Source organism: Cnephaeus nilssonii (genome assembly GCF_951640355.1).
Source record: "Cnephaeus nilssonii genome assembly, chromosome: X".
Classification (NCBI taxonomy): Eukaryota; Metazoa; Chordata; class Mammalia; order Chiroptera; family Vespertilionidae; genus Cnephaeus; species Cnephaeus nilssonii.
This window is the reverse complement of record NC_137071.1, coordinates 100,109,819-100,123,344: the sequence shown is the minus strand read 5'-3', so window position 1 is coordinate 100,123,344 and position 13,526 is coordinate 100,109,819. Positions and strand designations below refer to the sequence as shown.

The window sequence follows — 13,526 nt, the reverse complement described above, 5'->3', positions numbered from 1 at the left end:
ATAATTCTGTCCTCACAATTGCTTTCAATAGTTAACATAAATAAAACCCATTTTTAAACTATGTTTTTATTGATTTTTAGAAAGGGAGAGGGATAGAGCGGTAGAAACATCAATGGGAGAGAGAAACAGCAACATCGACTGGCTGCATTCTGCATGCCCCCTACTGGGGATTGAGCCAGCAACCTGGGTATGTGCCCTGACTGGGAATCGAACCTCTGGTACCTTCTTGGTTCCTGGGTCGACACACAACCACTGAGAGACATTGGCGGGGCAATTAATTTCTTTTATTTAATTTTAATTTTATTTATTTTATTTTGTTGTTTAATATTTTATTTTATTGTTTAAAGTATTACAAATAGTAGTATATAAGTCTCCTTTTTTTCTCCATTGACTTTCCCCCAGCCTCCCCCACCCCCCAGCACATGTCCTCCCCCATCACCCCCCAGTGTCTTGCGCCCATTGATTATACTTATATGCATGCACAAAGTCCTTCGGTTGATCTCTTACCTCTTCCCCGATTCCTCCTCAGCCTTCCTGCTGCAGTTTGATAGTCTGTTCAATGATTCTCAGCCTCTGTATCTATTTTTGTTAATCAGTTTATAATGTTCTTTATTATCCATGTGGTATTTTTCTTTCACTGACTGGCTTATTTCAATTAGCATAATGCTCTCCAGTTCCATCCATGCTGTTGCAAATGGTAAGAATTCCTTCTTTTTTATAGCAGCATAATATTCCATTGTGTAGATGTACCATAGTTATCTAATCCACTCATCTGCTGATGGGCATTTAGGCTGTTTACAAATCTTAGCTATTGTAAATTGCGCTATGAACATAGGGGTGCATATATCCTTTCTGATTGGTGTTTCTGTTTTCTTGGGACATATTCCTAGAAGTGGAATTACTGGGTCAAATGGCAGTTCCATTTTTAATTTTTTGAGGAAACTCCATACTTTTTCCCACAGTGGCTGCACCAGTCTGCATTCCCACCAGCAGTGCATGAGGGTTCCTTTTTCTCTGCATCCTCTCCAGCACTTGTTGTTTGTTGATTTGTTGATGATAGCCATTCTGACAGGTGTGAGGTGGTATCTCATTGTTGATTTGATTTGCATTTCTTGGATGATTAGTGACTTTGAGCATGTTTTCATGTCTCTTGGCTTTCTGAATATCCTCTTTTGAAAAGTGTCTATTTAGGTCCTTTGCCAATTTTTTTATTGGATTATTTATCTTCCTTTTGTTAAGTTGTATAAGTTCCCTGTAAATGTTGGAGATTAAACCCTTATTGGAGATAACATTGGCAAATATGTTCTCCCATGCAGTGGTCTTTCTTGTTGTTTTGTTGATGGTTTCTTTTGCTGTGCAGAAGCTTTTTATTTTGATGTAGTCCCATGTGTTTATTTTCTCCTTAGTTTCCATTGCCCTAGGAGCTGTATCATGAAATATGTTGCTATGACAAATGTCTACTAATTTGCTGCCTATGGCTTCTTCTAAAAATTGTATGGTTTCCCGTCTTACGTTTAAGTCCTTTATCCATTTTGAGTTTATTTTTGTGTATGGTGTAAGTTGGTGATCTAGTGTCATTTTTTTTGCAAGTATCTGTTGTTTTCCCAACACCATTTATTGAAGAGACTGTCTTGACTCCATTGTATGGTCGTGCCTCCTTTGTCAAATATTAGTTGAGCATAAGGGCTTGGGTCGATTTCTGGGTTCTCTGTTCTGTTCCACTGGTCTATATGTCTGTTCTTGTGCCAGTACCAGGCAGTTTTGAGAATAGTGGCTTTGCAGTGTAGCTTGATATCTGGTATTGTGATCCCTCCAACATTGTTCTTCTTTCTCATGATTGCTGTAGCTATTTGAGGTCTTTTTTTTTTATTCCAGATGAATTTTTGGAGAATTTGTTCTAGGTCTTTGAAGTATGCCGTTGGTATTTTAATGGGGATTGCATTGAATTTATAGATTGCTTTGGGTAGTATGGACATTTTAATGATGTTGATTCTACCAACCCATGAACATGGCATATTCTTCCATTTGTTCATGTCTTCCTCTACCTCTTTTTTTCAGCATCCTGAAATTTTCTGAGTACAGGTCCTTTATCTCCTTGGTTAAATTTATTCCTAGGTATCTTAATGTTTTTGTTGCAATGGTAAATGGGATTGCTTTTTAAATTTCTCTTTCAGTGAGTTCATTATTGGTGTATAGAAAAGCCACAGAGTTCTGGGTGTTTTGTATCCTGCTACATTGCCGAAAACATTTATTAAGTCTAGTAGTTTTTTTCATGGAGTCTTTGGGGTTTTCTATGTGCAATATCATGTCATCTGCGAATAAGGGCAGCTTTACTTCTCCTTTTCCCATTTGGGTGCCTTTTATTTCTTCGTCTTATCTGATCGCAATGGCTAATACTTCCAGTACTATGTCCAACAGGAGTGGTGAAAGTGGGCATCCATGTCTTGATCCTGTTTTTAGGTGAAATGGTTTTAGTTTTTGCCCATTAAGTATGATGTTGGCTATGGGTTTGTCATATATGGCTTTTATTATGTTGAGGTATGATCCTTCTATTCCAAACTTGCTGATAGTTTTTATCAAGAAAGGGTGTTGGATTTTGTCAAATGCTTTTCTGCATCAATGGATATGATTATATGGTTTTATCTCTCAGTTTGTTTATATGATTTGCAGATATTGTACCATCCTTGCTTCTCTGGAATAAATCCCACATGGTCATGGTGTATTATTTTTTTTAATGTAATGCTGGATTCAATTTGCTAGAATTTTGTTGAGAATTTTGGTGTCTATTTTCATGAGGGATATTGGCCTGTAATTCTCTTTCATTGGGTTGTCTTTATCTGGTTTCGGGATTAGGGTAATGCTGGCTTCGTAGAAAGAGCTTGGAAGTGCTCCTTCCTCTTGAATTTTTTGGAATAGTCTGAGGAAGATAGGTTTTATTTCTTCTTTGAATGTTTGATAAAAATCCCCTGTGAAGCTGTCTGGCACCAAGCTTTTGTTTGCTGGAAGTTTGTTGATTACTGCTTCAATTTCCTCCATAGTTATTGGCCTATTCAGATTTTTTTATTCCTCCTGGTTGAGTTTTGGAAGGTCGTATTTTTTTGGGGAATATGTCCATTTCTTCTAGGTTGACCAGTTTGTTGGAATAGAGTTGTTCATAGTACTGTATTTTCCGGTGTATAAGACGACCTTTTAACCCAGGAATATCTTCTGAAAAGTCGGGGGTCGTCTTATACGCCGGGTGTCATCTTATAGGCCGGGTATATCCCAAACTCTATATTTTAACTGGAAAAGTTGGGGGTCGTCTTATACGCCCAGTCGTCTTCTATGCTGGAAAATACGGTATTTATTAATGATGCCTTGTATTTCTGTGGGGTCTGTTGTGATTTCCCCTCTTTCATTTCTGATTTGGTAATTTAGGTCCTCTCTCTTTGCTTCTTGGTGAACCTGGCTGGAGGTTCATCAATCTTCTTTATCCTTTCAAAGAACCAGCTCTTGGTTTGCTTTTGTACTGTTGTTTTTTTTGTTTTTTGTTTTTTTTTGGTCTCTATGTCATCTATTTCCGCTCTGACCTTTATTATTTCCTTCCTTCTGATCACACTGGGCTTTTCTTGTTGCTCTCTTTCTAATTCTTCAAGTTGCAGAGTTAGATGGTTTATTACCAGTTTTTCTTGTTTGTTTGTTTTTTGTTTTGTTTTGTTTTTTGAGGTAGGATTGTAATGCTATGAACTTCCTCTCAGGATTGCTTTCACTGTGTCCCAAAGATTTAGGATTGTTGTGTTTTCATTGTCGTTTGTTTCCAGGATGTTTTTTATGTCTTCTTTGATCTCTTTGGTAACCCACTCATTGTTTCATAGTATGCTATTCAGCCTCCAGGTGTTTGAATTTTTCTGATTGTTGTTACTATAGTTGATTTCTAATTTTATGCCATTGTGATCTGAGAAGGTGCTTGATATGATTTCAATCCTCTCGAATTTGGAGAGACTTTGCCTCTGTCCCAATATGTGGTTTATTTTTGACAATGTCCCATGTGCACTTGAGAAGAATGTATATTCTGTAGTTTTGGGGTGCAATGTTCTGAAGATGTCAATTAAGTCAATCTGATCTAGTGAGTCGTTTAGGATTGAAGTTTCTTTGATGATGTTTTGTCTAGCGGATTTATCTAGTGATGTTAATGGGGGTATTAAAGTCTCCTACTATGATTGTGTTGCTGTCAATCTCTTCCCTGATATCTTCTAGAAGTTTGTTTTTATGTATTTGGGTGCACTTGCATTGGGCACATAAATGCTTATCAGAGTTATATCCTCTTGTTGTATTGATCCCTTTAGAATTATGAAGTGGCCTTCTTTGTCTCTTGTTATGGTCTTCACTTTGAGGTCTATTTTGTCAGATATAAGTATTGCTACCCCCGCTTTTTTTTTTTCATTTCCATCTGCCTGATATTTTTCCATCCTTTCACTTTCAGTCTGTGTGAGTCCCTTGTTCTGAGGTGAGTCTCCTGTAGACAGCATATATATGGGTTATGTTTTCTTATCCATTCATTCACTCAATGTCTTTTGATAGGAGTGTTTAATCCATTTACATTTAATATTATTATTGATAGGTACCTGTTGGTAGCCATTTCTGTACTTTATGCCTGTGTTCCGTCCTCTCTTTCTATTTCTTATTTTTACAGCATTCCCTTTAGCATTTCTTGCATTGCTGGCTTGGTAGTGATAAACGCCCTTAGCCCTTTTTTTGTCTGTGAAACTCCTGATTCCCCCTTCAATTTTGATTGATAGTCTTGCTGGATAAAGTATTCTTGGATGCAGACCTTTGCTTTGCATCACTTTGTAAACTTCATTCCATTCTCTTCTACCTTGATGTGTTTCTTTTGAGAGATCATTTGATAGTCTGATGGGGGATCCTTTGAAAGTAACTCCTAGTGTCTCTCTTGCAGCCTTTAAGATTCTCTCTTTGTCATTAACATTTACCACTGTAATTAGGATGTGTCTTGGTGTGGGTCTTTTGGGATTCATCTTACTTGGAACTCTCTGTACTTGCGTACCTTTTTTCTTCCCCATATCAGGTATGTTTTCTGTCATTATTTCTTCAAATTCTCTAACCTTGCTGCTCTTCTTATCCTTCTGGAAGCCCTATTATATGTATGTTACTTCATTTCATGTTGTCCCAAAGTTCCCTTAAGCTTTCCTCCTGTTTTTTAAAAATAAATCTTTATTGTTCAGATTATTACAGATGTTCCCCCTTTTTCCCCCCATAGCTCCCCTCCACCTGATTCCCCCCACACCATGCCCTTAACCCCCGCCAATGTTCTCATCCAAAGGTGTAAGATTTTTGTCCAATTTCTTCCCGCACCCCTTACGCCCCTTTCCCCCCGAGAATTGTCACTCCACTCCCTTTCTATGCCCCTGATTCTATTATATTCACCAGTTTATTCTGTTCATCAGATTTTTTATTCACTTGATTTTTAGATTCACTTGTTGATAGATATGTATTTGTTGTCACTTTGTTGTTCATAATTTTTATCTTTACCTTTTTCTTCTTCCTTTTCTTTGTTAAAGAATACCCTTCAGCATTTCATATAATCCTGGTTTGGTGGTGATGAACTCCTTTAGCTTTTTCTTGTCTGTGAAACTCCTTATCTGACCTTCAATTCTGAATGATAGCTTTGCTGGGTAGAGTTATCTTGGTTGTAGGTTCTTGCTGTTCATCAGTTTGAATATTTCTTGCCACTCCCTTCTGGCCTGCATAGTTTCTGTTGAGAAATCAGCTGACAGTCATATGTGTACACCCTTGTAGTTAACTAACTATTTTTCTCTTGCTGCTTTCAAAATTCTCTCTTTGTCTTTTGCCCTTGGCATTTTAATTATGATGTGTCTTGGTGTGGGCCTCTTTGGATTCCTTTTGTTTGTGGTTTTCTGTGCTTCCTGGACTTGTAAGTCTATTTCTTTCATCAGGTAGGGAAGGTTTTCTGTCATTATTTCTTCTAATAGGTTTTCAATATTTTGCTCTCTCTCTTCTTCTGGCACCCCCATAATTCGGATGTTGGTACGCTTGAAGTTGTCCCAGAGGCTCCTTACACTATCTTCATATTTTTGGATTATTTTTTCTTTTTGTTTTTCTGGTTGGGTGTTTTTTGCTCCCTCATATTTCAAATCTTTGACTTGATTCTTGGGATCCTCTGGTCTACTGTTGAATTTCTGTATATTATTCTTTATTTCAGACAGTGTATGCTTAATTTCTGACTGGTCCTTTTCCATTTTTTTGGCATTGTCATTAAGATCCTTGAAAGTCTCACTAAGTTCCTCAGAGGTCTCACTAAGTTTCTCGGCGGTTTCTAGAAGATTCTTGAGTAACCTTATAACTGTGGTTTTGAACTCTATATCCAGTAGTTTGCTTTCCTCCATTTCTTTCATTCGTGACATGTTTCTTTGTCTCCGCATTCTGGTTGCTTCCCTGTGTAGAAGGAGTGGCTTTGTGTGGTAGGTGACCTATTGGCCCCAGTGGCTCAGCCTCCCCAATCACCTAAGGTGGACACTCTTGGTGCACCCCTTTGTGGGCTGTGTGTACAGTCTTGTTGTTGTTAAGCCTTGATTGCTGTTGGTACACTGGGAGGAATTGAACTCCAGACTAATTGGCTGTGAGGACCCACTGTGTCTATAATGGAAGAACTGCTGTCCTGGAGACACACTTATGCGGCAGGACTTGCTTCAGTGGGTCTTTGGTGCTCACTGAGTCTGCCTCTTGTGTGTGTCACTTATGTATGTGAGGAGTTGAAATCTGGTGTCATCTCACACTGACCTTTAGGTACATTGGTTCCTGGATCTCCAAGGAGGTACATGTCAGCTACTGTCTGAGGCCACCCAGCAGGAGCTACAGGGAGATCTGCAGATTTCTCCTCTTTGCTTGGGGTTTGGAAGTTTTGGAGCTGTCTGATCCACTTGCAATTTGTTAGGTTAAGCTGCGAAAGGGCAGGTCATTCATATGCAAAAGCCGCTGGGCACAGCTCAGGCGGGTTTGTAAATTGGGTGGGGCGGGGTCTCAGGGAATCACTAGGGCGTGGCAAACAGCGATGGCTGCCAGTCAGCTGTCTCTGCGTCTCCGTGTTTCTGCGTTCCATGTCCCACGCCCCAGCTCAGTAAACAATGATTCCTGCGCGCACCTCTGCGAGAAAGCCACCCTCACTTTCCGACCCGATGCCAGACAGTCCAGTTTCTCCCCATAGGAGTCTGGGTTCCCACAGTCTCACCAGAAACTGGAGTTCAGAGGATTCAGGAGCTTGTATCTCCCTTCCAATTGGAAAAAACAGTGCACCTAGTCGCCAGCCTGATTCGCACTCGCGCGCCAACATAACTCTGCTTTTCCGAGCCTCTGCACCTCCTACACAGTCTCAATGAGTTTTCTTTCTTTCCTTCTAGTTGTAGAACTTCTACTCCGCCAGCTTTCCTGTGGTTCTGGGTGGTAGTCGTTTTGTCTTTTAATTGTAGTTTTGGTGTGGTTGTGAAAGGCAGCACGTACAGGTGTATACCTCATGCCGCTATCTTGGTTTCCCTTTCCTCCTGCTTTTTAATTTTTTTCTCCAGTTGCTGTTCAGTATGGGCTTGTTTCTCTACCTTATCTTCTAACTGACTAATTCGGTCCTCTGCTTCTTCTAGTCTACTGTTGAAACATTCCATGGTGTTTCTGATTATAGCTATATCACTTTCTTTCCTCTGGGGATTGTTTCATTGTCTCCCCATTCTAACTATCACCAGAAGGTCCAATCATCAAGTTGTGGGGGCCTGGGCTGTGTGCTGTGGGAACTTCATGCCACCTGTGTCACTGAAGAGCTCTGACACCAAGACGTGTGGCTGCTGTGGGTCTGTGGGAGCCCCTCTCACCAAGAATCAGAGTCACTGGCGCTTAGTGAGGCCTCATGCATATACGTAGAATCAGGGACTCGCCTGCACCGTTCTGAAAAAAGAGACCCCACTGTTGTGTGCCAAAAATCTGAGTCCCCTAGTGCGCGCCAGGAGTCAGTGTCCCCCTGTGCCCACACCAAGAATCGAGTATGGAGTCTCTGTCACTTGGTGGATAAAGTATTCTTGGATACAGAATTTGGAGAATCAGGTCCCTGTTTGTGCATGCGCCGAGTATTGGAGTCACTGGCTCTTAGTTTGCGTGTACTCTGAATCAGGGATCCCGTGCACGGGCGATGAGAAACAGAGTCAAGTCACTGGTGCTCAGTGCTGCCTCTTGCATGGAGAATGACGGTCCCCGGTCTGCTTGGGGGACCGGGTTGCACAGCCGCCCTGAGTCGGCGGGTGGTCCATTCCTGTGCTGCAGGAGACAGACTTACATGTGCTCTCACCCAGAATCAAAGTCAGGTGGTACAGCTGCCCTGAGTGAGCCTGGGGTCTGGTCACAGGAATGCGAGCTGCGGGAAACAAACGTCCTGTGTCTGCGTGCCCAGGCTCAAATTCAGTGCAGCCTCTCTTTGTGGGCAGGAGGCCTGATTACTCGGAGAGGGTCTAACAGTTCCTGTGCAGCTGCAGTGGGTCGGCGGGGAGGGGGCTGGGCTCTGTGACTCACAGAAATCCATGGCCGGGGTGCCTGGAGTCTTGGTGTCCCTGGGTCTGCAGCTGTGGTCACAGGTCTTTTACCCGAGTGGCTGTAGGGTCCCAGTTGGTGTCTGAGACCAGACTGGGTGGTGGCGAGGCTAGGATCCTAGTCTCAATCAGTTCTGTTCTTCAAGATGGCATGGTTTCTGTGCCAGCGGTGTCCTCCCCGGAGTGTTTGCAGTGGCAGCGGGGTTTTGCCGTCTAAGAGTGCCCAGTTTGGCAGCCCCCTGGAAGACCTGCAGGATCTGACTGTCCCTATCTCTCTCTCTCTCTCTCTCTCTCTCTCTCTCTCTCTCTCTCTCTCACACACACACACACACACACACAAACACATACACACACATCCACATACTCCTCTATCGCTCCCTCACTCACACACTCTCCCTCCCTACCTTCTTGCCGGTCACCATCTTTTTCTCTCTTGGGCCAATTCATTTTAAACATAACTGAAGTAATTAAAAATAATTGATATAAACCAACCCACAGTATTTTCTTTAAACAAAATTCAGTCAGGTTTTATTCAGTATTAAATAGTATACCCCCAAATCCACATCCAATTCAATTTAATAAATGGTGGTACTGTGAAATGCGAGCTATCTGCAAATCCTTCTTCTCATTTGGATTCATTTAAAAAACTTTATAAGACTGTCAGAAATTATTGGTGAGTCAAAGACAAAATTAAAGAACCCAAACTAAATTGATTTTTTATCGGCTACAATACTCATTAAACTAATTGCACTTGTTATACTAAGTGCAGTAATGATTTGCACCTCAAGGAAGAGAAAGTGCAGTCAGGAAAGGTAATGAAATTATCAAAGGTGACAGCTTCCACATACAAAAATAGATTCAAAACAATAAAGCTTGTCCTTGTGAGAAGTAAAGGATATATGGTCACACACTATGAAATAATGAAAGATTTATAGATTAACATGATTTTTTTTTCTGAGACCCAGGTCTCCTGGATTAAGAATTTCTCTTCAGCCCTAGCTGGTTTGGCTCAGTGGATAAAGCATTGGCCTGCAGGCTGAAGGGTCCCAGGTTCAATTCCGGTCAAGGGCACAGTCCCGGGTTGCAAACTCGATCCCCAGTAGGGGGCGTTCAGGAGGCAGCCGATGAATGATTCTCTCTCATCATTGATGTTTCTATCTCTCTCTCCCTCTCCCTTCCTCTCTGAAATCAATAAAATTTAAAAAATGTAAAAATAATTTCTCTTTAATCTCTAGGATAGCTTCATGAAAAAGAAATCAATTTATGAAAAGCCATTTCTCAACTATCACTTCATATAATTCAAAGTGTAAAGCAAAATACAAATACCAAAAAAAGATACAAGGCTTGGTCACACACCTTAGAAAGAATATGATGAAAAAAAGTATATGATAAAGTAGCAGAGATAGGGAATGAATCAAGAATATTAGATAATCACATTAACAAAACAACACTGTGCAATAATCTGTACAAGGGAGTATATAACACATTGTCATCTAAGTCATCCACATAAGAAGACCTATGACCTCAGAGAAGGAAGATAACACTATATGCCACAGTGATCAGGAATAATTTTACATAAGAGTGATTTGATATCAATCATAAAAGATTGGTAAGTTTTGCATTGATGGGAAAAAGGGGGTTGGAGTATTCCAGAGAAAGAAAATGTCATGTTCTAAGACAGAGAAATAAAATGTCATCTTCTAAGACATACAGACATGTACCTATAGCATATGCTTAGAAAACAGATCTGGCTTGAGCAAATCAATGCGTTTCCATATAAGGGGGATGCCAGGTACCCCTGGGGCCAGATCAACAGGGAGTGATATTCTGAGTGGCAGCAGGGTGCAAGAAGAACAGAAAGAAAAAGCAAAACTGCAGGCAAAGAGAAGTTAGGTGGTTAGTTATAGCTGCCATTCAATTAGTTGTTAAAAGCCTAGACCTGAAAAGTAATGGAAAGAAAGGAATAGATGGAAAAGACAATGATGTACTAGAAAACGGAATTCAGTGACTGAAACCATATGGTAAAGCATGGGGGAAGTCAACAGAGATTTCAACATTTTAAATCTAGAAACTGGAAGTATAGTGAGCTCAGTAATCTACATATATAAAAAGCCAGCGACCGGAATGCTGTAACAACTGGAACACCATAACAACAGGAACGACCAGTCACTATGATGCCCACTACGGCCAGCAAACCAGCCCAATCAGGGTGTGGGGCCAGCCGGCCAACCTCCCATGGCCCCTGCCCCCAGCCACCCCGCCCCTGATCAGCCTCTCCCACCCCGATTGAGGGTGGGGCAGCTGGCCAACCTTCTGAAGCCCCTCCCCCTAGCTGTCCCACCTCCTGCAGCCCCTCCCCCTGGCCAGCCTCACCCCTGATTGCCCCCTCTACCGCAATAGGGGGCGAGGTTGGCCGGCCAACTTCCTGCATACCCTCCTCCTGGCCAGCCCCATCCCAGATGGGCCCCCACCACCCCAATCAGGGGCAGGGACGGCTGACCAACCTCCTGCGGCCCCTCCCCATGGCTGGCCTCACCCCGATGGGCCCCCACCACCCCGATTGGCCCACGGTCCCACCCCCCAGCCAGTTCTGCCCCCAATCGATCCCCCACTCTGATCAGGAGCAGGGCCGGCCAGCCAATGACCCATGGCCCCTCCCGCAGGCCACTGGCCCCCCATCAGCTCCCCGACCCCACTTGGGGGTGGGGCCGGCCATCCCACCACCCACAGCCCCTCCCCACAGCTGGCCCCACCCCCGATCAGCCCCCAGCATCCCCATCAGCCCATGTCCCCTCCCCCTAGCCAGCTCCACCCCTGATTGGCCCCTCCCCTGGCCCCATTTTGGGGCAGGGCCAGCCAGCCCACCACCCACAGCCCCTTCCCATGGTTTGCCCTGCCTCCAATCTGCCACCCTCACCCCAATTGGGGGCAGCCAATTTCCCACAGCCCCTCCCCCCAGCTGGCCCGGCCCTGATTGACCCCGGGTCGGCCAACCTCCCACTGTCTCCTCCTCCTGATAGGCTTGGCCCCGATCCGCCGATTGGGGCTGGGCCGGCCAGACCCCACCCATGCATAAATTCATGCACTGGGCCTCTAGTAGATATAGAAAAAGACAAGGAAAATGACAGTTGGGCTCTAGAGACGGCTGAGTTGAAGTGATAATGACACACCCAAGATATGTTCAATAAGAAGCTACAGAAATAAAGTTAAACCCAAAGATTGGAGAAGTGACTTGAAAATCACCCATATGGCCATGACAGAAGAGTAGGTGATAGCCCAGAAATGACTATAGATAAAGAGAAATAAAACAGAGTGAGGACTGTACTACAGGGAGCTCCATATTCTGGGTGGGAGAATTAGCATGTAGTCAGGAATTCAGACACCAGCCCTGGGCAATGGAGTCAAAACCCAGGTAAGCAACTTGAGCAACAATGATTGTAAGGGGTGGGGAAAGGGATATTGCTTCTTACTAAAGGGACAGATTTTTTTGGATCCTCTTCTGGCAGGATGTGCTTCCCCAGCTGGGGCTAACCAGGGCTCTGAGAGTTGAGCAAAAAAGACAAGCACCTGACTGTGGTGGGAATTGAGAGTGAGAAGAAAGTAGACAGAGACAATGCCTTAAATTAAGATGGGCATGCGTGTGCATGCATGTGTGAGGCAGGGGCAGGTTATCTGTAAAGGAGAAGCCATAGACATAGTCCTCCTCTGCATGTAGAGCAAGTAGTTGAAGAATCTGAAGAACAAGCCTAACACATATCATAGAATACAGTGTGTATAGCAGTGAAAAAGTATGTCACTGAGACTCTAAAGTTCCTTGGACCCAGTGAGTACAAGAAAGTAAGGTGAAGCAGATCAATGTGGGCTGGAAGAGCTGACAAAAAACAGCATATGGGAGTGGGCTTGAGCTGGGTTTTATTGAGTATAATTTTTGTTAGACCAAGAACAATTTTGAGAGAATCCCAGATGAGGAAATGATATGAGAAAAGCTTGGAAGTTGGCAAGTACACAGCATGTTGGAAGCACACAAAGGGGGAACAATTCACACTGGATATAGGAATTATGGTGGACCCCAGGGTCACAGGGTAAGCCCCGAGTCCCACATTGAGTCATCTGTCCTCCCTCCTAAGAGACTAGGAAATTACTGAAAGTGTCGGAGCAAGAATATATGATGAGAGAAGTAGTGATTTAACAAGATTAATTTGGGAGTGTGGGGAAAGAGATTAAAGGGGGAATTGTGAAAGTAAGGAGACCAAATCAAATAGTCTCTGTGTAAAGTCCTTAGGGCTTAGACTGGGCTGGAGGTGAAAGGTTTAAAAAGATGGCACCAAAATGAGAGCTATGACAAAAGGTAGAATCAACAGGACATGGTGCCTATATATGGAGTGAAGAAGAGTAGGGTTAGAGGTACTTTGGAGACTTAGAAAGCAAAAGAAAAAAAATGGCATTGGTAACAGGAATAATAAAGATATAAAACAAACTGGCCTGAAGGAGAAAATTGTAAGATCTGTTTTGAACACTAGAATTTAATGTGACAGTGGGGAATCCATATGGAGCTGTTGAGCAGGCAGCCAGAAATATAAGACTTAACGGGAAAAAAAAATCAAGACCAGAGAAAACTGATAATTCGGGAAAAGATAGAATATGAAACAAAATAAAAGACACTAGATTCCCAAGTAGGGGGGGAAATGTCAGGACTGTAAACCATCATAGAAAGCAAGGGAGGAATTTTAAGGAGGATATAATTGATAGTGTCAACTGCAGCAAAGAACTGAGGAGGAGAATGGAAGATAGTATGATGGATTTGGCCAGGAAGTCATTGCTCTCCTTCAGGCGATCCAACAGAGTAAGATGAGAAGAAAGAACACATGGGACTGGGGTAGGCAGCAGGCACCAAACATTCATTAGAGAAGTTTGGAAGGTGAGGAACTGGACTGCCAGCTT

The 13,526-nt window shown here is 42.9% G+C and overlaps 1 protein-coding gene across 2 annotated transcripts in view; it reads right to left on the bottom strand.

The window, feature by feature from the left end:
* ATP11C (ATPase phospholipid transporting 11C (ATP11C blood group)) overlaps positions 1–13,526 on the bottom strand; it is a 235,943-nt gene that overhangs the window by 44,008 nt on the left and 178,409 nt on the right. The window lies entirely within an intron of this gene.